This window comes from Nicotiana tomentosiformis, chromosome 5 (assembly GCF_000390325.3).
Source record: "Nicotiana tomentosiformis chromosome 5, ASM39032v3, whole genome shotgun sequence".
Lineage (NCBI taxonomy): Eukaryota > Viridiplantae > Streptophyta > Magnoliopsida > Solanales > Solanaceae > Nicotiana > Nicotiana tomentosiformis.
In genome coordinates this window covers 78789678-78815428 of record NC_090816.1, presented here as the reverse complement: position 1 = coordinate 78815428, position 25751 = coordinate 78789678, and positions in this window count along the sequence as shown.

Genomic DNA, 25751 nt, shown 5'->3' with positions numbered 1-25751 from the left:
TATTGTCTCTTACCTGGGCATTCGATCGATTCTTTTGAAATGCTTGCAGATTCGTTCATCAAAGGTCATGCTGGAGAAAGAAAGGTCCAGGCTAGAAAGGCGGATATATTCAAAAATTTTCAAGGAGAATCCGAGCTGTTGCGGGAATTCGTAATCTGGTTCTAGAAGGAAAGGATGTTGCTACAAGCAGTTCCAGATCAGTGGGAAGTGGAGGCGCTCATGAAGGGTCTCAATCCACTGAGTTCCGATGGCTCCTGAAAATTGAAGGAGAGCTTGCTCGAGTTTTAGGCAACCACATGGCAGATGTTCACAATCGCTATGAGTCGAAGATAAGGATATAAGACAATCAACTTGGCTCTTCAGTGTCCTCCAAGAAACGGGGTCACTATAAAAATCAACAGAAGCATAAAAATGACTTTGATGTAGATTGAAGGTCCTCTAGGGGCCGTTTTCTATCGTACGATAGGACCGATGGGCATAGCAGTAAAGGATTCCAATCATTAGATAGTTTCGTTTCCGATATAAAGATGGATCGTGACCGGAATAATAGATCGTTGAAAGAGAAAGAGGTGCCCGGGTCGCGAGATCCCACATATCACAGGTTATCATATTACAACTTTAACATCAGCTTAGTAGAATTGGTGTGAACAATGAGGAATATCAAAGAAGCATGGTTTCTGAAACAAATCCAGTCGGATCCTAGCCAAAGGGATCCTACTCAGTGGTATAATACCATAGGACTCATGTCCATAGAACTGGGGACTGCTGACATCTTCACGAGGAGGAGGCGGCATTTTTGAAGAATGGCCATCTTAGAGAATATTTAAGTGACCGCACCAAAAACAATTATGGTCGAAGTCGGGACAATGCGGATCCATCAAAGACAGCAGCAAGGTCACCTTGAATGATAGTCAACATGATCTTCAAAGGAAACGAGGTCAATGGGGTGACATTTTTGGCATCAAAAAGACAAAAATATCGGTGACTCGTGGCAAGAGAATCCGAGAAGCCGTAGAAGATGACATTACCTTCACGGAGGAAGATGCTGATGGGCTCCTTCTTTTGCACAATGATGCTTTGGTAATTTCTCTTAATGTTTTAGATTTCAAAATTAAGCGTGTTTTGGTTGATCCAGGAAGTACAACCAACATCATACAATGGAGGGTTCTGTAACAAGCGAAGTTAACCGGGAACATCATTCTGGCGACAAAATTCTGGCTGGCTTCAACTTAACAAGCGTGACTGCCCGAGGAGAAATGTTGCTACCTATACATGCCTAAGGACTAATAATGACCACCCTCTTCCAAGTGGTAGATGGCGTCATGGGTTATAACGTGATCCTTGGAAGGCCGTGGATACATGAGCTGAAGCATGTGCCCTCAACCTATCATCAACTGATGAAGTTCCCGACACTATAAGGGATCAAACCCGAGCCCCCCGGGACCTCAACCAAACATACCATCAAGTCCTAAAACACCATACGAAGTTAGTCGAGCCCTCAAATCACCTCAAACAACGCTAAAACCATGAATTACACCCCAATTCAAGTCTAATGAACTTTAAAATTTCAAGTTTCTACAAACGACTCCGAAACCTATCAATTCACGTCCGATTGACCTCAAATTTTGCACACAAGTCATAAATGACATAACGGAGGTATTCCAATTTTCATAATCGGATTCCGACCCCGATATCAAAAAGTCAACCCCCCGGTCAAACTTCCCAAAAAAATTAACATTCGGCAGTGGGTACTTATTCTTGATTGTGACCTCATTAAGTTGCCAATAGTCAATACACATTCTCAATGACCCTTCTTTCTTTCTTACAAAAAGGACCGGTGCGCCCCAAGGCGACAGACTTGGCCAGATAAAATCCTTTTCTAACAAATCTCTCAATTGTTCCTTTAGCTCCTTCAATTCTGTCGATTCCAATCTGTAGGGTGGAATAGATATAGGATGCGTGCCTGGCATCACATCAATCCCAAAATCAATCTCCCTGTCTGGTGGGATCCCAGGGAGTTCATCCGGAAAGACTCCCAGAAATTCATTCACAACATGCATGGAGTCAAGTGTAGGTGCCTCACATCGGTGTCTGTAACCTGGATCAAATGGTAAATACATCCCTTGTTGATCATTTTTGTGGACTTAAGGTAAGAAATAAACCTACCCTTCGGCACTACATCATCACCCTTCCACTCAATAACTGGCTTATTTGGAAATTCGAACCTAACAGTTCTGGTTCGGCAATCAAGCTTGGCAAAACAAGAATAAAGCCAATCCATCCCCATTATCACATCAGAATAGACCATTCTCAATTCAATAAGATCGACCACGGTGCCCCGACCACGCAACATGACAACACAATCCCTATAAACCCGCGCAGCCAAAATAGACTCACCAACCGGAGTAGATACAGTTAACAGCTTATGAAGTTGTTCTGGTTCTATCCCAAATTCCATAGCAACATAAGGAGTGACATATGACAAAGTGGAACCGGGATCAATAAGAGCATATACATCATGAGATTGGACAGTCAATATACCTGTGACAACATTTGGAGAAGCCTCTGATTCCCGACGTCTCCGCATAGCATAAAATCTGCTAGGTCCTCCTGAATTCTGTGCACCACCCCTAGCTGCACCACGCCCTGCGGGTGCTAGGGTGCCTTGAGCTGGAGGTGCTGTGGATGTAATAGCTGCAGAATTAGCGGGATATGCCGCACCTCTACCCATATTTCGGCGGGACGAGCGGCAATCTCTCTGAATGTGACCCCTCAAACCACACCTATAGCATACTGGTAGGTCCATGAAATAGGACCCAAAGTGCATCCTCCCACACTTAGGGCATGGAAGCCTCCACTGCTGAAACCTTCTGTCGAGCCGACCCTGCTGGTGGGTTCCCATGTTGCCCTGACTGGGTCCAGATGATTGTGCACCCATCAAAGACTAGGCGAATGATTAGGATGACTTGAGCAAGAATTGAAGAACACCTTCTCACTCTAGGGCACTCTCTCTCACTCTAAAATGTCAGATTATAGTTCAAAAATTACCCAAAGAGTGTTTTTAACGAAGTAGGGTCGGGTTTTAAAAACCCAAAAATGGAGCTCCGGAACGGTTCTGCGGTCGCATATGCGACCGTATAGTGGATATGCGGACCACATATCGGTCGCATAATTGTTGACAAAATGATCAAAAATTTGTCTGTGTATGCGGTCACTATGCGGTCGCATAATGCACCGCATAACAGTTATGTGGTCGCATAGTCGACCGCATAGCTGCTGCCATATTTGGCCCTCTCCTGATCACTTCTACGGCAATTATGCGGCCCGCAGAGTGATTATGCGGTTGCATAATGGACTGCATAAACGCGATTTTCCACCAAAAATTTTCCTTTACTTTCCGGTATATTGTTCAAGCCAAAAAGTCTGAGCTATAATCCTCAACACGTAAGCCTAGTCCGGCACCATGAAACATTATTTTCTTTGCAAATTTTACCGGGCTTTACACTTAAGTACTTCGAAATTTTCCGAGGTGTTACACCAATAATGAAAGAAACACACGGAATCACATAACCACTTATCAGATCAACTAGTCATGGAGCTCTCTCGCTCCAACCAGAACCATAATCACTTTCTAGGCCAACTTAATTTATTCAGGGAATTATCCCCTTTGTAACCTCAAGTGTATCCAGATAGTTCTCGACATAGGTATGATTACGAGAAACGTTATAACTTTATGCTTAACAGTCAACTCTAGGCATATCTTTGCCTAAACATTCTTCCGAGTATGAATACTTGCCCCGATGCCCGTACATGGCTCAAACCTCACATATGTACGCACTCGCGGAGCACAAATATTATAAATAATTAACGCAATTAGTACTTCCACTGAGTTTAAATAAAATACTCACCTCAAATAGGCCGCAACCCCAAAACAATTTGCTTCTGAGAACTCCCAGTCTCCCAAATTCATAGAACACATGAACCACCATAACTGATCACAACTCCAGCACTCGAATGATTATCACATCCTTCATGCACGATCAACCCACTAGGAATACTTCCATAATTCTTCCGTGCCACATAGCAATAATTTGAATATCAACAGTCTATCAACTAGGCGAATATCGCAATACCAACGAAACATCCGTAAGTCAAAACACAATGTGCCCTTCTGAATGTACACTCTTCTCGGGTAATACCACTAGTGCCAGATTTATGCTACATTTTGGTATTATCTGAGATATCATTTTGGCGTATGTACCATTCTTAGATTTTATACGAAAAGTTTTTACATATAATTTTGAAGAAAATATGATTTTTAGCTTTAAAAATAACTTAAGTTGATTATGATCAATATTTTATATAAATGATCACGGATCGGTATTTTGACGATCAGGGTGGGTCCGTATCATGATTTTGGACTTAGGCATATACTCAGAATTGAATTCGAAGGTTCCTAGGTTAATTTGACTTGTTTTGCCGAAAGCTAGTAATTTGAAGGGTTGGAAATTTCCTAGGTACCGTGGGGTGAATTTATGGTTATCGGGTTCGGATTTTTGTTCCAGAACTTAGTATAGATCCGTTTTGCTATTTAAAACTTGTCTGCAAAATTTGGTGGAAAACGGAGTTGGTTTGATCAGACGTTCGGTTGTGATTTTAGAAGTTCTTGAGTTTTCTTTGAAATTGCATGCATTTTGACGTCCGATTCATAGTTCTAGGTATTATTTTAGTTGTTTGATCATACGAGCAAGTTCGTATGATGTTATTACACTTGCGTGCATGTTTGGTTTTGAGCCCGAGGGGCTCGGGTGAGTTTCAGATAGGCTACTGACCATTTTTGAACTTAGGAATTTCTGGTTTTCAGCTGTTACTGAGGTCTGGTGTTTTGTGCTTCGCAATCACGAAGGGGAAGTTAGGATGGGGAGGAATTTTTTCTTTGCGAACACGGGGACTGGGTCGCGAACGCGAAGTAGTGGGGGGTTTACCCTTTGTGAACGCGTCCCTCCTCTCGCAAACGCGTCCGTCCTCTCGCAAACGTGAAGGGTTGTGGAAATCTGGGGGTGGTCTGTCTGATACACTATGCAAACGCGAGCCTTGGCTCGCGAATGCGAAGGCAAGAGGGTTAAGCCTTCGCGAACGAGTAGGCCATTTGGGTTGTTGTTCTTCGCGAACGCATCTGGTGCTTTGCGAACGTGAAAATCACCCGGCGCCAGTATTAAAACATCAAAAAGACGGGATTTGAACCATTTTTCACCATTTTCAAGTTAGAGCTCGGCCTAAAGGCGATTTTGAGGAGGTTTTTCATCCCAACTTCATTGGTTAGTAAATTTTAACTTGTTTTATTACATTCCCATAAATACCCATTGATTTTAACCTTTAATATAAGATTTTTCATGGTAGAAATTAGGGATTTAGGTAGAAATTAGGGATTTGGGAAAATTGAGATTTAGACCTAAAATTGAGGTCATGACCTCAATTCGAAATGAATCACATAACCGGGCTCGGGGGTGAATGGGTAATTGAGTTTTGGTCCGAATCTCGGATTTTTACTAAGCGAGCCCGAGCTTGACCTTTTTCAAAATCATTAAAGATTGAATTTTTTTCACTCGTGGGTAGTTTTTAAAACCTAATTTGAATTTGAACTATAATTGGCTAGATTTTATAGGTTTGGAGGCTAATTCTAAAGGAAAGAACGCGGTTGTGCCTTGATTTGGTTGCGGAACGAGGTAAGTGTCATGGTTAACTTTGACTTGAGGGATTATAACTTGTTGGTCTATTTGCTACATGTATTATGTGTGAAGATGACTTATATGTGAGGTGACGAGTATATATGCGTTATATTTGGGTTAAAGCATGCGGGTGGAAACTATTGCTTTGTACAAGGCTGTTTCATTAACTATGTTATCCATGCTTAGGATCGATTATTACTTCTTTAATTATTTGTATTGTATTTATTGTTTATTTTAAAGATGTTGGGAATTTTGAAAGTTGAGTTTGTTATCATGTCACTAAAATTGAAGTGAAATTACTTCACGCCTTGCACTGTTAATTCAGATTTGTATTGTTGCTTGGTGAGGAAGAGTGAAAAGCACGAAGGGTGTTGTCGTTCCTTATTTTCATATATTAGTGTTGTCATGCCTTATATTGGTGATTTACTTGGTTACGATGTTGCTCATTTCGGAAAGATACTAGTTGGTGATTTCATACTTGCCGTTCTTATGATATTCCCCCTTTCGCATGTCCCCTCCCAGTTAATATTTTAATTGTGCTACTTGTTATTTTGTTGCTTTATGTATATATCTGTACAGGATTTTATGTAGGTGCCTTGTCATAGCCTTGTCACTACCTTGTCGAGATTAGGCTCGACACTTACAGAGTACCTTGGGTCGGTTGTACTCATGCTACACTTCTGCACTTCTTGTGGAGATACTGATGTTGATCCCAGCAGCGTCTAGTGGTGTTCTGCTTGGATTCAACTACATTTGAAGACTTGAGGTATAGCTGCACGGCGTCCGCAATCCTAAAGTCCCCTTCTTTATCTATTCTATTGTTTATCTAGTCTCAAACTATTGTACAGGCTTCAGGCCATATGTGTAGTACACTAGTTGCTCATGTATTCGTGACTCCGGATTCTGGGATATGTTCAGATATCGTCATTGATTCCATTTCAGACTATTTCAGTTTATGTTTTTTAATGTTTTATTTTGAATTGTTAAAATTGGTTAGGTAATTTAGCTAAAATTGGCTTGCCTAGCAAGTGAAATGTTAGGCACCATCACGGTCCCGAGGGTGGGATTCCGGGTCATGATAGAAGTCGAAGTTAGCGAGTTCGACATTGAATACAAACCCAGGACTGGAATTAAGCCACAAGTTTTGGCCGACTTCGTGGCCGAATTTATTTTTTAATAAATCCACTAGGCGTTGCACCTAGGGTTGGCTTTTATATAATCATAAAACAAAAAGATTACATCAGTGGAGGGGGACATAAACCTTGCCTCCAATCCTATGATGGATAAACAAATAATTGTCAAAACCAACCAAATGTATCAAGTATAATAAGTGGAGTTAGACCTATAGGATGGTACCATAAGCCAATTCACTATTGGATTGACAGTTGGTCCCCAAAAATAAAAGAAGCCTAGGTCAACTATGCACAAAGAATGGAAGGACTCCTTCCAATTACAAGAGGTGTTATACCTAACTATTGAACAAAATGATCCCAAATAGATTGACAAAAAAATGTTGGGAGTGGTTCCATTGAAATAGAAACCTATCTTCATCATGGCTTTAGCAATGTCTTGAAGGAAAGCCAAGTTGAAGAGAAGCATGTAGATATCAAAGCATTGAGGGGCTGTGATTTGACTTTGGATGGAAGATGAGATGGGGCACTTCAGTTGCACTAAAACTTGGAACTGTGATTGTGGTTGTTTGTCATTGAGCCACTGAATTGCACCAGTAAAGACATCAGTAGAATATCCATATAGTATGTGAACTGATGCACTGGAGTAGGCAAGGCCAGTTGTTAGTGAAGCAGTGTTGGTATCACGAACGGCGTAGGGAGTTTGGACCTTATTTACAGATTGAGCCTCCAACGGAAAAGGGTCCGGCCTCAGGGTTGTTTTAATCACCCATTCAGGGGAAACCCTGAGACAAGCCATTAGAACTGTACCATTAACTAAAAATGAAGCCGAGTATGAGGATTTGGTTGCAGGACTTGAACTAGATCGGGGATTAGGTTCTGATGACATCGAGATCAAATGTGACTCCCATTTGGTGGTAAACCAAGTATATGGAATTTTTTACACCAAGGAAGAGCGCATGCAACAATACTTGAACAAGGTTCAAGTGTTACTTACATGATTCAAAGAGTGGTCAATCGCCAATGTGTCGAGGGAGGAAAATATGGAGGCAAACACATTGGCTACTTTGGGTTCATCCACAGAGATGAAAGGATCTGATTACGGTGCAATCATCCAATTGCTGCATTCGACGTTGGATGTGGACGACTATTGCAAAGTAATTTCAACCAATTTGATTTGGGACAGGAGGAACGAGTTCAATAAATATCTCAGACATGGTAAATTACCCAAAGAACCAAAACCGTCTCGGGCACTGCGGACAAAAGCAACTCTCTACTATCTTGTTGACAGACAATTGTATAGAAGGTCGTTCTAAGGACCATTGGCTCGGTGTCTAGGGGCCTCGGAGGCTGATTACGTGATGAGAGAAGTGCATGAAGGAGTTTGCGAGAATCATTCACGCGCAAATTAATTAGTTCTCAAGTTAGTCAGGGTTGGCTGCTATTGGTCCAGGATGGAATAAGACGCTAAAGCATTTGTACAAAAGTGCGACAAATGTCAGCTCTATGCACAGTTAGTGCATCAGCCGGCGGAACTTCTACATTCGGTGGTGTCACCGTGGCCATTCATGAAATGGGGAATGGATATAGTGGGTCCTTTGTCATAAGGACTCGGTAAGGTAAGTTTTTTTTTTTTGGTTTTAACTGACTATTTTACTAAGTGGGTTGAAGCAGGTACTTACCAGAAAATTAGAGAACGAGAAGTGGTTGATTTTATATGGGAAAATATCGTCTGCCGATTTAGAATTCCAAATGAGATTGCTTGTGACAACGGGCCACAGTTTGTAGGTTCAAAGATCACAACGTTTCTGGAAGGATTAAAGATCAAACTAATTACATTTTCACCATATCACCCGAGTGCTAATGGATAGGCAGAGTCAACCAACAAGGTAATTATTCAAAACCTTAAAACGAAGTCAGAAGATTCCAAGAGCAAGTGGCCAGATTAACTTCCGGGTGTGCTATGATCATATCGGACCAAGGCAAAGTCAAGCACGAGAGAAACACCCTTTTCCCTCGTATACGGTTAAGAGGCTTTGATACCAGTGGAAGTGGGGAAACTGACCTTAAGGTCTTCTCAGGCAAATGAAGAAGCAAACAACGAAGCGTTACTAGTCAAGTTAGATTTGCTCGAGGAGCACCGGGATCTGGCATACCTAAGGATGGTGGCCCAAAAGCAGAGGATGGAGAGGTATTACAATCGTAGGGAAAATTATTTTTTCCAAAGTTAGAGATTTGGTTCTGAGGAAGGTTACTCAAAGCACTCGAGAAGTTAACACCGGGAAGCTAAGACCAATATGGGAAGGACCTTATCGTGTCTTGGCTATAACCGGTAAAGGCTCATACGAATTGGAAAATCTCGATGGGGTCAAACTGCCAAGCAATTGGAACGCGACTCACCTCAAAAGGTATTATTAATGAAGTTCTTCATAGGTACTAAAAGTATGTGCTGCACTATTTTTTCCTTCGACCAGTTTTTGCTGTTATCGGGTTTTTATGGAAAGGTTTTTAATGAGGCAGTAACGTAAAGAATACTACGAAGGAAGGATCATCGGCAAAGGCAAGACCTTCAATATCAAGGCACTAAAGGTCCTCCGCCGCTGGATTGACGACCATAAGCTCGTGTGGAAAAAAAACTTGTGAATGGTTAAATAATCTATGGTTCGACGGCAAATCTCGCCTCCCAAAACTCAAAACAGATTTTTAACCACCAACAACTTGTCTCCACCGATGAAGTAGTAGTATAAAGCATAAAACAAAGGAAAAGGCCTTCGGTGAATGCAAGACTTCCAGTGTTCGAATCCTCATACTCAGCATTCGAATGCTTGGGAAAGGGGGGGATTAATACATGATATGACACCAAGAATGCCACGTAAATCGGGGACTATTAGAACCGAGGTCAATATCTTATCAGGATCAGGGACTGCATGATCAGCTCCGTAGAAATAAGTTGTACAAGTTAGCCACATATATTGGCAGCTTTATTTACTTAAGAAAATAAATATTTATGTAAATGTACTTTTAAAGATAGAGGGAATAAGTCAAAGTCCTTTTATTCTTGTCTTATTTCTTGTCTGAATGATAATTTAATCTATTTTATTGTTTGGAAGTTAACAAAAACTTCAAATGCTTGTGCCTGAATGAACATGAGACATCCTCTTCAAGATAACCGTAAACATAAGGTCCCTATCTTATAAAACCCTCATAGTAAAGGGTAGATTCCGGAAGAACCTATTCTCGGAATCGAAGGCTATCAGATGCGAAAATATTCACGAAGCTTTCTCAATTAAATGAAAAGGAATGTTTTGGCACAAACACTTAGGCAAAAAGTTTCTTTTATTAATTATAATGCCAAAACTTAGTAAAAAGTTTTGACATAATTACAAAAGTTAAAAGAAAAAATTTATACATTATTCTTTGCTGCCATAACCCGAAGGGAGAGAAGGGTCTTCACTTTCTCTGGTAGAACAAGGTTGTTCCGCTCCTGGTTTGGGGCCTTCATCATCTTCGATTTCCCCTTTGAATCCCGCATACTCAGAATTAGTATTCGAGGAGTCAGATGCAGCGAGCTGAGCAGGAAGGCTCTCACGAGTGGTTAAGTCCAGTTCCCGGACATTGGGAATACTTGAATCAATATTGGCAATATCTTCTTTGGTGTCCTCCAAAGTCTTCCTCTTCATGTGATACATGGCGTAGGTCTTCTCGAAGACGAGGGAATCTTCTTGGTCCTGAATTTTTTCTTGGATCTTATCAATCTTGGCTTGGAGCTCTTCATTGTGCTGATTTTGGAATCAAGCTCAACGTTGGTGGTTGAGTGAAGTTAGTTTTGCTCCATGACTATCTTAAGTCTCTTTTCCCTTTTCTCTCTCCCCTCCTCGACAACATTGGCCTCCTCGGCTTTGGCATGCAAGGCAGCCTCTAAGTTATTAACTTTTTCCATGAGGGCTGACTCGCGCTCAACAATAGCAGTCACAGTATCGTAGAGCTCAACCCACTTAGCCTTTGCTTCTTTAAGGTTCTCATGTAGCTAGGCAGCTTCTTGGCTATAAGCCATCCTACCTTGTTCAGACTGCTGCAATCGGGCCTCAAGCTCATCCATTTGAGGCCTCCAGCATCGAGAGGTGCTCGGCGAGCTGATTCCTTTCAGCCAAAAGTTAATCTTGTTTTGAAGCAAGCCTTGCTTGTCTAGGATCAAACTCTGTAGGCCCTCAGTGGCAAGAAGATTGGCCTGAAAATGGGATGGAATCAAAGTTATTGCTTTAAAAATTGAAAAAAAAAAAGATAAAGAGAAGTAAGGTTACTTCCTGGGTCGAGCAATGCATGATGTTGTTTATTAGGCACTCCCTAGAAACGGAATCCATCTTTTTACAATCCTTGGCTGAAGCCAACGGCTTCAGGTTATTGGCAAGCTCCATCGACTTGGAGAGAATATGGCACTCATTCGAGACCGAAAAAGTGGCACTTCGCCTTACACGAGGACTTGAGAAGGCGTCGAGTAATTATTTCTCAAGTTTTCGTGGTCAGGAGACCGTGGAGGAGAGGCATTCCCTACTTGTTTAGCTGATGCTGGTGGAGAAGAAGCAATCGGTGCTGGTGGATAAGAGATAACTAGTGTCGGTGGATAAGGAGTTGTTGGTGTGGATGGAGAAGAAACAATTTTTGTAGAAGGCGTGGCAGTTGTGGCTCTCTCAGTAGTCGGTGACAAAGGAAGGTTAGGGGCCGAACTTCTCTGACCGGGGACATCTGTAGGGATTGAAAAGCAGGAATCGACATTCTCAACCAGACCCATTTCCCCAGAGTGCCTGAACTTCCTTTGACAATGGATTTTGAAGCTCTATCGGCTGAGCACCTGGTTTAGGTAATGAAGAACTTTTTCTTCTTTGAAGAGGGGCACCTTCACTATTAGCCCGTTCTTCGTCATCAATGACCACTGTGAACAGTTTAGTTGATGATCTTCTCACTCTCTTCTCCTGAGTCCCAGTCGAGGAGGTACACTTCCTCTTTGGTTTCTTACTTTTAGACTGGGGACTCCGAGAGAAGGCACCCTTACCGGAGGCTCGAGAAAATCCACGAGCCCTGCTCCGATTAAGGGCTCTTTGCAATACCCGTTCGGCCTCCTCGGGGTCATCGAGAGCATCGATGTCAGGGCACACGATGGAACCCTTCAGAAGTCCTATGTGGAACAAAAGAACAGTTAAAAAATTTCTCCTAAGTTGTTGAGTTTTATATAAAGAAGAATTCCCTGCATACCGTGGTTCTTGGCTCTCCACCAGTATTTGGGAGCCATCTCTTTTCACCGCCGGTATTTGGCGTAGTAATATCCAGAATCTTTTGTACCCATCGGTCCAGGCCTTGAACCCGTGATGGTTCCCAGCGAATAGCTGGAATGAAGAAAATAAAATGTCATCTAAGGAAAAAGTTTTTTCATGAAGAAAAGAAACAAATATACGAAGACTTAGGGAAAAGGTTCCATGATTCGAGAAAATCTGGCGCTGTGGCCGAGATGATGTCCCTGGTAGCAATGACAACAAACTGTTCCATCCATCCACGGTCATCTTCATCGTCAACACTGGTAAGAAGGGTGTGGCGGCCACGCTTGCTGAGATTCAGTACACCCCCACGAAAGATCTCTGGGGGTAAAGATTCATCATATGCGCAAGTGTAAGGGTTTCCCCAATTTCAGCACATAGTTAGCGGAGGCAGACCACCGTACACCATTTGGATGGGCCTACATGTGCCAATCAAACTTGGTACCAATGGAAAAATTCTAAAAATATTGGGTCAATTCCTTCACCCGCTCCCAAGGTGAAAGGACCCAAAGTAAAGGGGTAAGTGTAGATATACATGAACCCCGACTTCGAGTAGGTAACTCGTTCTACCGCATCAGGGATAAGAATTTTGACGTTACCCCCAGTTACATTACTCCTTCACAATAGGGATGTTAGAAGGGAGAATGGAAGAAGGGTATCTACGGACAGGCCAAAACCTGTTGCTTTTTGAGTTTGGAGGTGGTTTATGTTCTTGGAGATTATATGTTATGCTAAGATAAAGTGGTATGATGATGTTTATGGTTGGAGGTTCAGACTCAACGTCAACCTCTTTGGTTCTGTTCTTCGTTGGGCCTCCACCGAAGAGAAGGCCAGCATTTTCGGAGATAGCAGTATAAGAAGACACGGTGGTAAAACATCTGTGAAGAAGTTTTTACTGAGTAAGTTAAGTGTTGCAGAAAAGTTCTAGGGAGATTCAGTGAAGAAGAAGGAGTTGTGGAGTTATGAAAGTAAAGAATAAAAATGATGCGTAGTGGAGAAGTTATAGATGGCAAAAATTGTGGTTATGATTACCTCAAAAATCGGTGAAAATACTTGCCGAATCATGGAGCAACACATATTCGGTTTATTAAATGCTAGAAGACGTGCGTCCTTTCAAGTGTCAGAGACCGTTCAGGAACTTTCCCGCCAAGAAAAGAACTCGTATCTACTTCCCGATAACGCAGAGTTGCGTCACTAAAAAGTAGGGAGACTATCTGTTTAGAGTAAAATTGGTCAGTAACAGTTGGCAGAATGATGAGGTGACACGTGGAATGAAAGACAGGTAGAACGTGAGTCAGCATATGACTGGCACCAGGCACGAGTGTGTGGCCGGTGTTAGTTAGATCCTGAAGACAGAGTAGCTGACAATAAAGATTCAAAGATTTGATACCGGGTAGAATTTAATGAGAAGTCGTTATGGAGAATATCAATATTTAAGACCAACCGTTATGCAACCAACAATGATGATTTTATTCTTATTCAAGAGGAGCTTGATTTGAAGATCTTGTCTCCCTGATTAGAACTATAAATAGAAGGATCAACATCCATTGTAGGAACAAGAAATACTCTGTACACAAAAAGCCATAATCTATTGCGCTCGATTTAAACATTTGAATATTGCATACACTCTTGTTACAGGAAAGGCTAAAGTCCTTAGTCATGCTTGTTATCTTCTTTAATTTCGTTAGATAATCTTATCTCTATTTTTAATTACATTTTATTTTTGGGTCAAATCGATTCGCTTGTCTATAAAACACGTTATAAATCCAACTGTACCGTTTTACGGGTAAACAATGGGTAACTGATTACATACTTTTTCATACAAGTATAAGATGTAACTCATGCATTTTCTCATATATATATATATATATATATATATATATATATATATATATATATATATATATATATATATATATGGATGTCCATGGCATAGATGGCGAAATATTTGACCTTGCAGAATAGTTGCAGAGGTCAAGGCTTCATACACTGGTATGGTGGTGGAATCATCTTCCTCCCTTGACAACCTACACAAAATTTAATTCCAGATCTTCATGAAATAACAATGCTAGGACTAAATGATTTTTTCATTTCCGTCAGCCACACCCACATAGGGAGGAAATGGTGAAAGCATTGATAAGAGGCTTCACGATAATTAGTAGTAAACTACATTTGGTTTCCAACTTCCTTCAAACTTTTCCAAAATATCCTATGAATAAAATATATTAGGTATTTATACAAACTAAGTTTTGTTAGTTTAAGTTCAATAACTTTAACTACTCGGAATACATACTTTATATGTCTAATATATATTTTTAGCCTATTCCTGATTCCTAGAAGGTGTTCCTTTATGCTATATTAGTGATTGTTTCTTTTCCCAGGCATTATGTTTAGATTGAGCTTCTTTTTTTAAAACAAATAGATGGCTGAGTTTTAGCTATTCTATGGTTTTGTAACGTTGCTCTTTGGTAAAGTTTTTGTTACCAAAATGGTTCTAGTATTTGCTATATCCTCGTCTTTAAAGTAACTTGTCACCTCACAACGAACCATCTTGTGAATGTTACATATGACCTATTGACAAAATGAACCTAAACTCAAGTGGTTGATATAACTGACCTTTTTAAGTAGTACAAATAGCTACCATATGATTGATAAGTGATAAGTTATGTTCCTTTTTGTTTTGATGATTTAATAAACTTCATATGAGAACCAGATAGGGATCTCCTGATACAACTAGCCTCTCCGTGCTCAGAACAACAAGTTAATGTGTGGCACAAGTTCCAATGAAATTAGTTAAGGGAACAATAGAGGGAACAGATAGATATCAGTTCCTCCGGTCACAGTACAAGTCAACCCTTACAGCTGTTAAAGTTGTTGCACTGCACATGCAATAGTACAGCAGTACTGTTGAAGCATGATGTTTACCGGACACTCCTCTGCATCATCTTTGATGACCTCACTTATATATTACTAACATGAGGCAAAGGATTACACACACTTGCAAACCCTAACACATTATTTACTCTCAAGTATGCAGTCGCCTGCATTCTTGATGTTTATACTTCAATACCACACAAGAGGGGGAGTGATTTGTGTGCTGCCCAATTTTCGTGTGCACTGGAATATCGAAGGACTTGGTTTTTCTATGAGTTCCTTACACTACAGTTGCAGAATAAATATTACAGAAAGTAAAGAACACAATAATTTTTACGTGAAAAACACCCGGCTCAAAAGGTAAAAAGTCCACGACCTACTACCCAATAGGATTTTTCCCAAATGCTTCACTACAACTCTAAGCCAACAACAAAGTTTACAACCTCTTGCAAACCTAAGGATTAACTCTAACCCTTATAGAAATCAGCCACAGGCTGTTGCGACTACTTCAAGTTAACTCTAACTTGAAAGATACAACTCGAGTTTACAACCTCTTGTAAATCTAAGGATTAACTCTAACCCTTGTCGCAACACGCCATAGGTTGTTGCGACCACTTCAAGTTAACTCTAACTTGAATAGTACAACTCAGGTACCTAGTATAATTTGCTTCTAAGAAAGTTAAAAGGTACAACTCAAAATGCCTACTACATTTTGAATTAGAATAAAGAAAGGCACATAAAACTCTTTATGGAGTTAGTTCTTCAATCTGTTTCGTGTAGCTTCAGGATCACACTCTTGAATCCCACAGGAATCGCTGACAAAATGCCTTGCTATTTTTCTCCCAATTCGTGCTTTCACTTATGTATGTGTGTGTCACCTGTAAAAGAGAACACAATTGTATTTATAGAGTTAGTAGAATAAGGATTAACTGGAGTTCTAATGCTTTACTCTTCCTTGGTTGAGGAATTCTAGTTATCTTCAACTTCTAACTTCTTCCCTATCTTGGATAGAGTTCTCCTCAAGTAAGGAATCCTGCTCCTTATCAAATATGCAATCGTTTCGTTCAGGAATTATCAGAAATAATCACTTATACTTATCCCTTTCATGTGCATGCTTTTTGCTTGATTCTGTCCATCATCTGTGTACACTGTCCATTGACCTGATTCATGCATGTGTTCCTTTGTCAATCATCAAAATCAAAACTGCTCATGTCAACAAATTCTCCCTTTTTGATGATGACAAACTCTGTGCTTTTCAAAAATATGGACCCTATTTTAGCTCAACTCAACATCAAACACAATGTCAAAATACTTTCCATTTAAAGTCACAAATCATCAAGGACCAGGTTCATTAGGTTATAAACATCACAGTCCGATACAAAAGCACACCTTATCTTCCCTCTTTTGGCATCATCGAAAAGTTGCATAATTAAGTTAAGTTAGCAGATATCACTCATGGCCATTGGAGCTACTTCAAATGCAATCATGGATTCAATTTTCTCTTTATCAATCTAAGGATATTAGCCATCTATGAAATATCAGCAAACAATTAGAGAAAAAGCAGTGAATTTCATTGATAAGATCCTATCACAAAGCATAAGAAGAAATAAAAGCATAGAACCATGATCCAAAAAAGCAAAAAATATCCCACTTGGGTCTCTAATTACAAACTGGTCTAGGAAGGGTTTAAGATTGGGAAGGACCAGGTTCTTGGTTCTTGGCCTGAAGCAGTTTCAGCATATCTTTGATAATTTCATCATTCTTCTGTTCTCTTTTGCTAACTCAGCATTGAGAGTATCCCTCTCAGCTTCTACTTCAGAAAGCCTTTTTCTGCAGCCTCTCAATCTCAATATCCTTCATTATTTTCTTCCACTATTTGAGCCTTCTTGCTCCTTTTGGCAGACCACAACTGAGCTCTCTGCCCATCCTCTATTTCTTGAGAATTATTTCAAGAAGTCTTTCTCTTTTTGTCACTAGGTGTGGGTACTTCGATATTCTTATCTTCATCTTCATGAACCAGGTTCATCTCCTCAATTTGGACTACTCTAGTTGGCTTACCAGGCTTTTTCTTTCCTTTCGAAGCGACTTTTTGGCACTCTCATCTAAGGTCTTTTTTATATTAGCCTCACTCTCCTTCTTCTGGCGCCTTGTAGTTCTTCCTCTTGTGGGAGGAGTTGCTACAGGTATAGAAGGATCAGCCTATCTCTTAGTGCCACCTATATCCTTTCCTGGAGTTTTTCCAACTTTGCTCTTCTTCTTTGGATTGTAACTACTTGACACTTTTTGCAATAGGTCATTGACACCTTTTGCAGCAGGTCATGAAAGGGCTTTTGTTTATTTTTAGCAAGAGAATGATCTGTTTCATGAAACCGTTTCCTTAACCTAACCAGCCTCTCTGCTGCACTTCTATCACAAGAACCATTACCTATATCATGTGATTCTATCTTCATACTTTCACCTATAGTCTCTTCATTATCACTAATCTTTTCACTCTAGACCATCATTGCACATGTCTCTTCATATAATCCATAACCAATGGGTTAATCAAATCCAGCCGCTTGTTCTTTCTCCCATCCCCTCACATCTGCTTCAACTCCCTAACTCTCTTTTTCTTTTTTATTCTAACCACCAATATTTTCAGTACCAACAGTTTCTACACCAACAATAGAACTAACCAACACAAACCTATTTTCAAGATTCTCGGCTATTTCAGAAGCAACATCAGAAGTTTTAAACCCAGAAGTTACCTGTTTAGTTTCATATGAAATTGGTTCTTCCCCCTCAGTCCCGGACTTGAAGGACTCATCAGATTTTTGGGGTTCTTCTGCTTGACTAGCGTGCAATTGCTCATTCAATTTCTTAGCATGTTCTCTACTAGCCACTATTTTTTGTGCTAGACTCTTTACATGCTCTTTCTTGGGGGTTTGGGTGGTTGAAGGTGTGGGTGTAGGTTCTTTGGGTGGTGAAGAAGGGCTCTCAGTGTTCTTGGAGGCTTTCAGGTAGGTTTGCCATTTGATCAGTGTAGGTAGATGAAGAATTTCAAGAGAGGTTTAGGGTTTACAAATTATGATCTTTAGAGAATGAGAGATGAAGGAAAAGGGTAGGGTCAGATCAATTTAAGGAGGGAAAGATTGACTGTATAACGGCACCTTTTTGGAGTTTAGAAGTCTAATCACATTGAGAGTTTCAGTTTGAAAAGACGTTGGACTCTTCCCCAAATATTTCAACAATTATGGCGCGTGGGTCTCTTGGTGAAACTGGTTCGTTTGTAACTGATTGGTTACAAAATAGCTTGGGATAAAGTGGGACTCTTTTCAGATCATGATCCAAATGCAGTTATTTCAAATTATGCGGAGTGTAGAATACATACCTTATAAGCTCGATGAACCTGGTCTTCACTGAAAGTTCTCTTGTGTAAGACTTATTTTTTCCAAGAAAATAAGAATAATATCATTAGACATCAGTGAGATATTTTAGTACATGGCACAAGAGTATACTACTAAAAGTATGAGATTGAGCAATATCTAATCTAATTATTTACAAAATTCATAAATTATCTAACCAATCATTGAGTTAGAAACGATTTCTTTTAGGTGATCTTAATCATCCATAATTCTAATCTATTCCTTTCAAAGTGATCCTTGTTGACAGTCAATTTTGACCCTCCGTATTTAAAAAATAAATTCTGCAGGCTTCCTTGTCAAAAATGACAAAATGTAGTACTTTTGCACATTTTTAACTACAATGCAATTTATTGATAATTATTATCATTTTACAAAATATAGGATTTTTAATTCTTTTATTGCAATTAGTTAAATACTATCATTTTTGTGCATTTTTCCAAAATTCAAATAATTTATTGATAATTGTCTTATTTCCAAAATATTAGGATTTTTCTATCAATTCATTATCATTTAATAAATATAAAATAATTACTACAACACTACCGTAGTAGTTGGTATCTTTTAATAAATACTGGAAACCATATTTTTCAATTAAATAATTATTTTTAAATTTTTTTCACGGTCTAGTAATAATATGGAAGCCAATAGAATTTATTTCAAAATACAGATCAAGTCCAGTCAAATCAATGTCATGTCAACGTCCGATGCGACAACACATTTGATGTGACATTTGACCTGACTAGACATCTGAGGTGACAATACTTATGGCGCAACAAGACATATTTATATGACAATAAATAACGATATAATATTTTTTACCCAATGGGTAAAGGCCCATTCTTGGCCCCTAAGTTTTCTACCCTTACCCCACTTATACACACTACATATTATAACCCAAAAACACTAAAAAATAATAGACCAACCCCACATTTCTTAAGTCTGGAGCCACCCATCCCTTCTCTCTCTCAAAAATTTTGCCCTCTCAATCTCTCATTCTTTTGAAGAGAGAAAAGTCGCAGCGCCTCTCACCTATCTTCCTCCCTCTAGGAGCTTTGGCGACACCGGCCAAATCCGGCCACGCCACTGCCAGCGACTCCTCCTTCCCCTCTCCTATTCCCACTCCTCTCATTCCCTTTCTTTTCTCACGTTATCTTTGTTGCGCCTCCATCTCCACCGCCCGCTGGAGTTGGTCGTCGGCGATGGTTCAGCGAAAGTGAGCGCCACTGTTTTGTTATTAACTTTTGTGTTTTCATTTGTTCTTTTTTATACATCGAAATAGATGTAAAGAAATCCGGATTCGAGTTGAAACTTACAAAACTTAGCCAGAAATTGTATTTTTTGATGACTTCTGCTCTTTTGCTATTACGTTCCAGATCTAGCCAGAATTTGAACTTTCCAGGCGACGCTCTTTCTCCTCGTTACCTTACTGTTTTGTTTGAGGTTTGATATTAAGAAACCAAATCTAAAAAATGAATCCTTGGGTCGGATTCTGCTTTTCCGGTAACTTCTAATTCTCCGGCGACTATTACATTTTGGGTTCTCTAAAGTCTGACTATATTTGGTCAAAGACAAGTTGGTTGGAGACTTTTGTTTGCAGGTCGGATAATTTATTTTACAATGACCTTTGGGAGTGCCCTTCTTACAGTTGCTCTGCCGATTATTATGTTTGATTTCTGTGTACGGTCGAAATCGAGCTCGCCTACGACATGGCAGGATAGAAACATGACAACCAAAGACTGAAGATCGACCTCGAGTCTAACCGAGCTAGAACATGGGGTCATAACGCCTGCCTTTAAAAATATTGAGTCCGTAATCACGGAGTCGACCTTAGCCCCGATCGAGCTCAAAGAAACATTGCTAGTATTACCAACAGAAGACCGAAATATCCGTGACCGGTCGGATATTGCGGCGGGAATCTCGGCATGTATCAATAAGGAACCGGAAATCAGCAAATCAAGAGATTTTTTTACCTTTTATAGAATTGTACCTAAAGTAAAACTCCTCTACTATATAAAGGGGGTCTGATAATTTGTTGAAGACATTACAACATGTATTCCAAAGCAATATATTACTATTCTTTTTAAGTTTTCATTTCTTCTATCTTGATATCGATCGAAGTATCTGGTTCGAGGGTGATTAATTCTCCAGGGCTAAGACTATTCAATTCGTGTGGTTTGCATTTACTTTTCCATTACTTATTTCAATTACAATCTAATTTATCGTTTTGTATCAAGTTAGATCACGTATCCTTAAAACAACTTACAAATTCAATTGTTAGCCGATTTTGAGGGTAAACAGTTTGGCGCCCACCGTGGGGCTAAGGATAATGATGGTTATTTGATACAAATCTCCATAACACACTACTTTACACTTGCTCTTTAAAGTGTCTTTAATTTCAGGTTAAAACTCAAAATGTCGAACTCCCAATCAGTACCCCTACATGTTGACACTGAATCCTGCCATCACGGTGAAAATAACAACATAGCGCCCGGTGACGAGGTACCGCCAGTTGATCCCAACGGAATTCCGGCTGCGGGTCTGATTGACGCTAATTCACATGTGGCTATCGATGCAAACTTGCCTACCAACCCCGAGAATAGCGTCCTTGGTGGAACCCGATCAGCAACTCAAAACACACAAAACATTGGAGGAGATGGAATTAGTTTGCGGGTGATCTTCAAAATGTTGTAGTCTCAACAGGCGGCAATAGCTCATTTACAGAACCAAAGCCGTGCACCGAACAAGGTCGAACCGAATCCACCCCGGGAAGTTACCCGCAGGGATAAACCGGTCGCATAAAGGTCAAGTGAAGATGAATCGGGGGCTAACCCCGAGATCATAAAGATGCTCGAGGAGCTGACAAAACGGATAGAATTGGGGGAGAAGGAAATCGAAGTTAATGACAAAAAGGTGGAAACCTACAATTCTAGGGTAGACCAAATCCCAGGAGCATCACCAATATTGAAAGGTTTGGATTACAAGAAGTTCGTAGAAAAACCTTTTCCTCCGAGCGCGGCACCGAAGCCGATCCTTAAGAAATTGTGCATGCCCGAGATTGCTAAGTATAACGAAATGACCGACCCAAATGAGCATGCAACCTCATACACGTGTGCCATCAAAGGGAACGACTTGGAGGATGATGAGATCGAGTCTGTCCTGTTGAAAAAGTTCGGAGAGACCCTGTCAAAAGGGGCTATGATATGGTATCACAACTTGCGGATTCATTCGTGAAAGCACACGCCGGGCAATCAAGGTCGAGACCAGGAAATCGGACATTTTCAAAGTAAAACATAAGGATAACGAGAAGCTTAGAGAGTTCGTGTCTCGATTTTAAATGGAACGAATGGACCTGCCACCTATCACTGATGATTGGGCCGTTCAGGCTTTCACCTAAGGGCTCAATATTCGAAGCTCGGTGTCTTCACAGCAGCTGAAACACAACCTATTAGAATATTCGGTTGTTACCTGGGCCGACGTGCGTAATCGGTATCAATCGAAGATCAGAGTGGAAGATGATCAACTCGGGGCCCCTTCGGGGTCTGTTTATCCTGTCAGAAAGATCGACAGAGTCAAGAGAGACATTGATGGTGAACCAAGACCAAGCAGGGATCGGTACCAACCGTATAATGGAGATCGAAAAGGCAGTGGGTCTGGGCGGAACTCTATGAGAAATGAAAGGAGAAGTGACCGAGGTCAGAGCAACCGGGGACTCATGAGCAAAAACAGCTTCGACATGTCTATCGGGCCAAAAGAAGCACCGAGGTTATCGGAATACAACTTTAATGTTGATGATGCCGCCATTGTATCAGCTATCGGACGCATCAAAGATACCAAATGTCCTCGACGTCTACAATTCGATCCAACCCAAATGGATCCTAACCTGATATGTAAATATCACGGCACTCACGGCCATTGAACGTAGGATTGCCTACAGTTGAGAGAGGAAGTAGCCCGATTATTCAACAACGGTCATCTTCGAGAATTCCTGAGCGATCGAGCCACGAATCATTTCAGGAATAGGGATTCTAACAAACAGACCGAACAAGAAGAACCTCAACATGTCATTAACATGATCATTGGTGGGGTCGATGTCCCTCAGGGACCCATGTTGAAGTGCACCAAAGTGTCCATCACGAGGGAAAAATGAACTCGAGATTACATACCGGAAGGAACCTTGTCTTTCAACGACGAGGACGCGGAAGGGATCGTACACCCCACAATGATGCATTGGTAATATCTGTACTCGTAAATAAAATTCAAGTTAAACGTGTGTTAATTGATCTAGGTAGCTCGGCCAACATCATCCGATCGAGGGTCGTGGAGCAGCTCGGTCTAAAAGATCAAATCGTGCCTGCAGTCCGAGTTCTAAAAGGATTCAACATGGCATGTGAAACCACTAAGGGTGAGATAACATTACCGGTGAACACCGCCGGGACCATTTAGGAAGCTAAGTTTTATGTGATCGATGGGGACATGAGGTACAACGCCTTATTCAGAAGGCCATGGATCCACAACATGAGGGCAGTACCCTCAGCTCTGCACTAAGTGTTAAAACTCCCAACACCGGGCGAAATTAAAACAATTTATGAAGAACCACAAAGGATATGTTTGCGGTCGAAGAGGCGATTCCGATATCCACACTTATAAAGACAAAGGGGCCGAGTTCGGTCACAAAGCCAGAAACTAAATAGCAATTACCGACATTAGCTCCGACCCAACCGGAGAAACAGGGGACTGATGAAGACGATGATTATGACTATGGGGTACCCAGGTCTTTTATAGCCCCCGATGATTCCGACGCCACTAAATCGACGGTCGAGGAGATGAAACAGGTCATATTGGTTGAACATCTACCCGATCAAAAGGTATACTTGGGCACGGGGTTAAATCTCGAGCTTAGGGAAAAACTCATTTAGTTTCTTATGGCTAACATAGATTGTTTCGCTTGGTCCCACCTTGACATGACAAGGATCCCTCCATAAATAACCACTCATAAGCTAAGCCTGGAAATGAAGTCCCTTTTAGTGAAGCAGAAGAGGAGACCCTAGTATGAGATCAAACATGCTTTCATCAAGGACGAGATATCTAAACTCCTTAAAATAGGTTCCATTCGGGAGGTTAAATACCCGGATTGGTTAGCGAACGTAGTGGTAGTCCCTAAAAAAGGGAATAAATTAAGAATGTGTGTAGACTATAAGGATGTGAATAAGGTATGTCCCGAGGACTCTTTCCCTTTGCCCAACATCGATCGCATGATCGATGCCATGGCCGGTCATGAGATCCTCAGTTTTCTCGATGCCTACTCCGGGTACAACCAAATACGGATGGACCCGGGTCACCAGGAAAAAACCTCCTTCATTACTAAATACGGCACCTACTGCTATAACGTGATGCCATTAGGGTTACAAAATGCCGGTGCCACTTACCAATGCCTAGTAAATCGAATGTTCGAAGAACAAATAGGAAAATCAATGGAGGTTTATATTGACGATATGTTGGTTAAGACCCTGCGAGTAGAGGACCACTTAAAATATTTGCAGGAAACCTTCAGCATATTGAAGAAATATAATATGAAGCTAAACCCAGAGAAATGTGCATTTGGAGTTGGGATAAATTCCTCGAATTCATGGTATCCAACCGGGGAATCGAGATCAACCCCGACAAAATCAAATCCATCGAAGATATTACGGTTGTGGATAACGTGAAGGCCTTGCAAAGATTAACCGGGCGCATAGCTGCCCTTGGGCGATTTATCTCGAGGTCCTCCGACAAGAGCCACCGGTTCTTCACACAATTGAAGAATAATAACTTCTCATGGGCCTCGGAGTGCCAACGGGCCTTGGAGGAACTCAAGCGGTATCTATCGAGCCCATCGCTGCTCCACACACCGAAGATAGACGAACAACTATACTTGTACTTGGCAGTATCAGAGTTAGCAGTAAGTGGAGTCCTGGTCCGGGAAGAACAAGGTATAGAATTTCCAATTTACTATGTTAGTAGGACCATAGGTGAGGCCAAAACTAGGTATCCTCACCTAGAAAAGCTGGCGCTCGCTTTGCTAAGCGCCTCTAGAAAGCTAAAACCATACTTCCAGTGTCACCCCATATGTGTCGTGACTACTTACCCATTGAGGAATGTTATGTATAAGCCCGAGCTCTCGGGCTGATTGGCCAAATGGGCCATAGAAATCAGTGGGTACGATATTGAATATCAACCCCGGACCGCCATTAAGTCTCAAATTTTGGCAGACTTTGTAGCCGTCTTTACGCCGGCCCTAATACCCGAAGTCGAAAGAGAGTTATTAATCAACTCAGGAACCTCATCGGGGATCTGGACCCTCTTTACGGATAGCGCCTCGAATGCAAAAGGGTACGGACTTGGCATCGTATTGAAGTCACCAACAGGCAATGTAGATAGACAATCTATTATGACTGTGAAATTGACTAACAATGAGGCCGAGTATGAGGCGATGATTGCAGGTCTCGAACTAGCCAAAAGCTTGGGGGCAGAGGTAATAGAAGCTAAGTGCGACTCCCTCCTTGTGGTAAACCAAGTTAATGGGACGTTTGAGGCTAGAGAAGAACGAATGCAAAGGTACCTGGATAAATTGCAGGTAACATTACATCGATTCAAAGAATTGACTTTGTAACACGTACCTCGAGATGAAAATAGTGAGGCCGATGCCCTCGCTAACCTAGGGTAATCGGTCGAGGACGACGAGTTCAACTCGGGGGCAGTAGTACAACTTATGAGATCGGTAGTGGAAGAAGATCATGCCGATATTAACTCAACGAGCCTAACTTGGGACTGGAGAAATAAATATATAGAATACCTGAAGACCGGAAAACTACCATCGAATCCAAAGGAATTGAGGGCCCTACATACAAAGGCAGCCCGGTTTAGCCTGTCCGAAGACGAAACCTTGTTCAGAAGAACATTCAATGGCCCACTCGTGATATGTCTAGGACCAGAGGACACCGAGTACGTTTTAAGGGAAATCCACGAAGGCACTTGTGGAAATCATTCAGGCATTGAATCATTGGTTCAAAAAGTTATCAGAGCTGGCTACTACTAGATCAATATGAAAAAGGATGTGAAGTAGTTCATACAAAAATATGATGAATGTCAAAGACACGCTCCGATGATTCATCAGCCCGGGGAGCTGTTGCATTCGATTTTGTCGCCATGGCCGTTCATGAAGTGGGGAATGGATATCATTGGCCCCCTTTCGTGGGCACCCGGTAAGTCTCAGTTTATATTATTTATGACTGAATATTTTTCTAAGTGGGTAGAAGCCCAGGAATA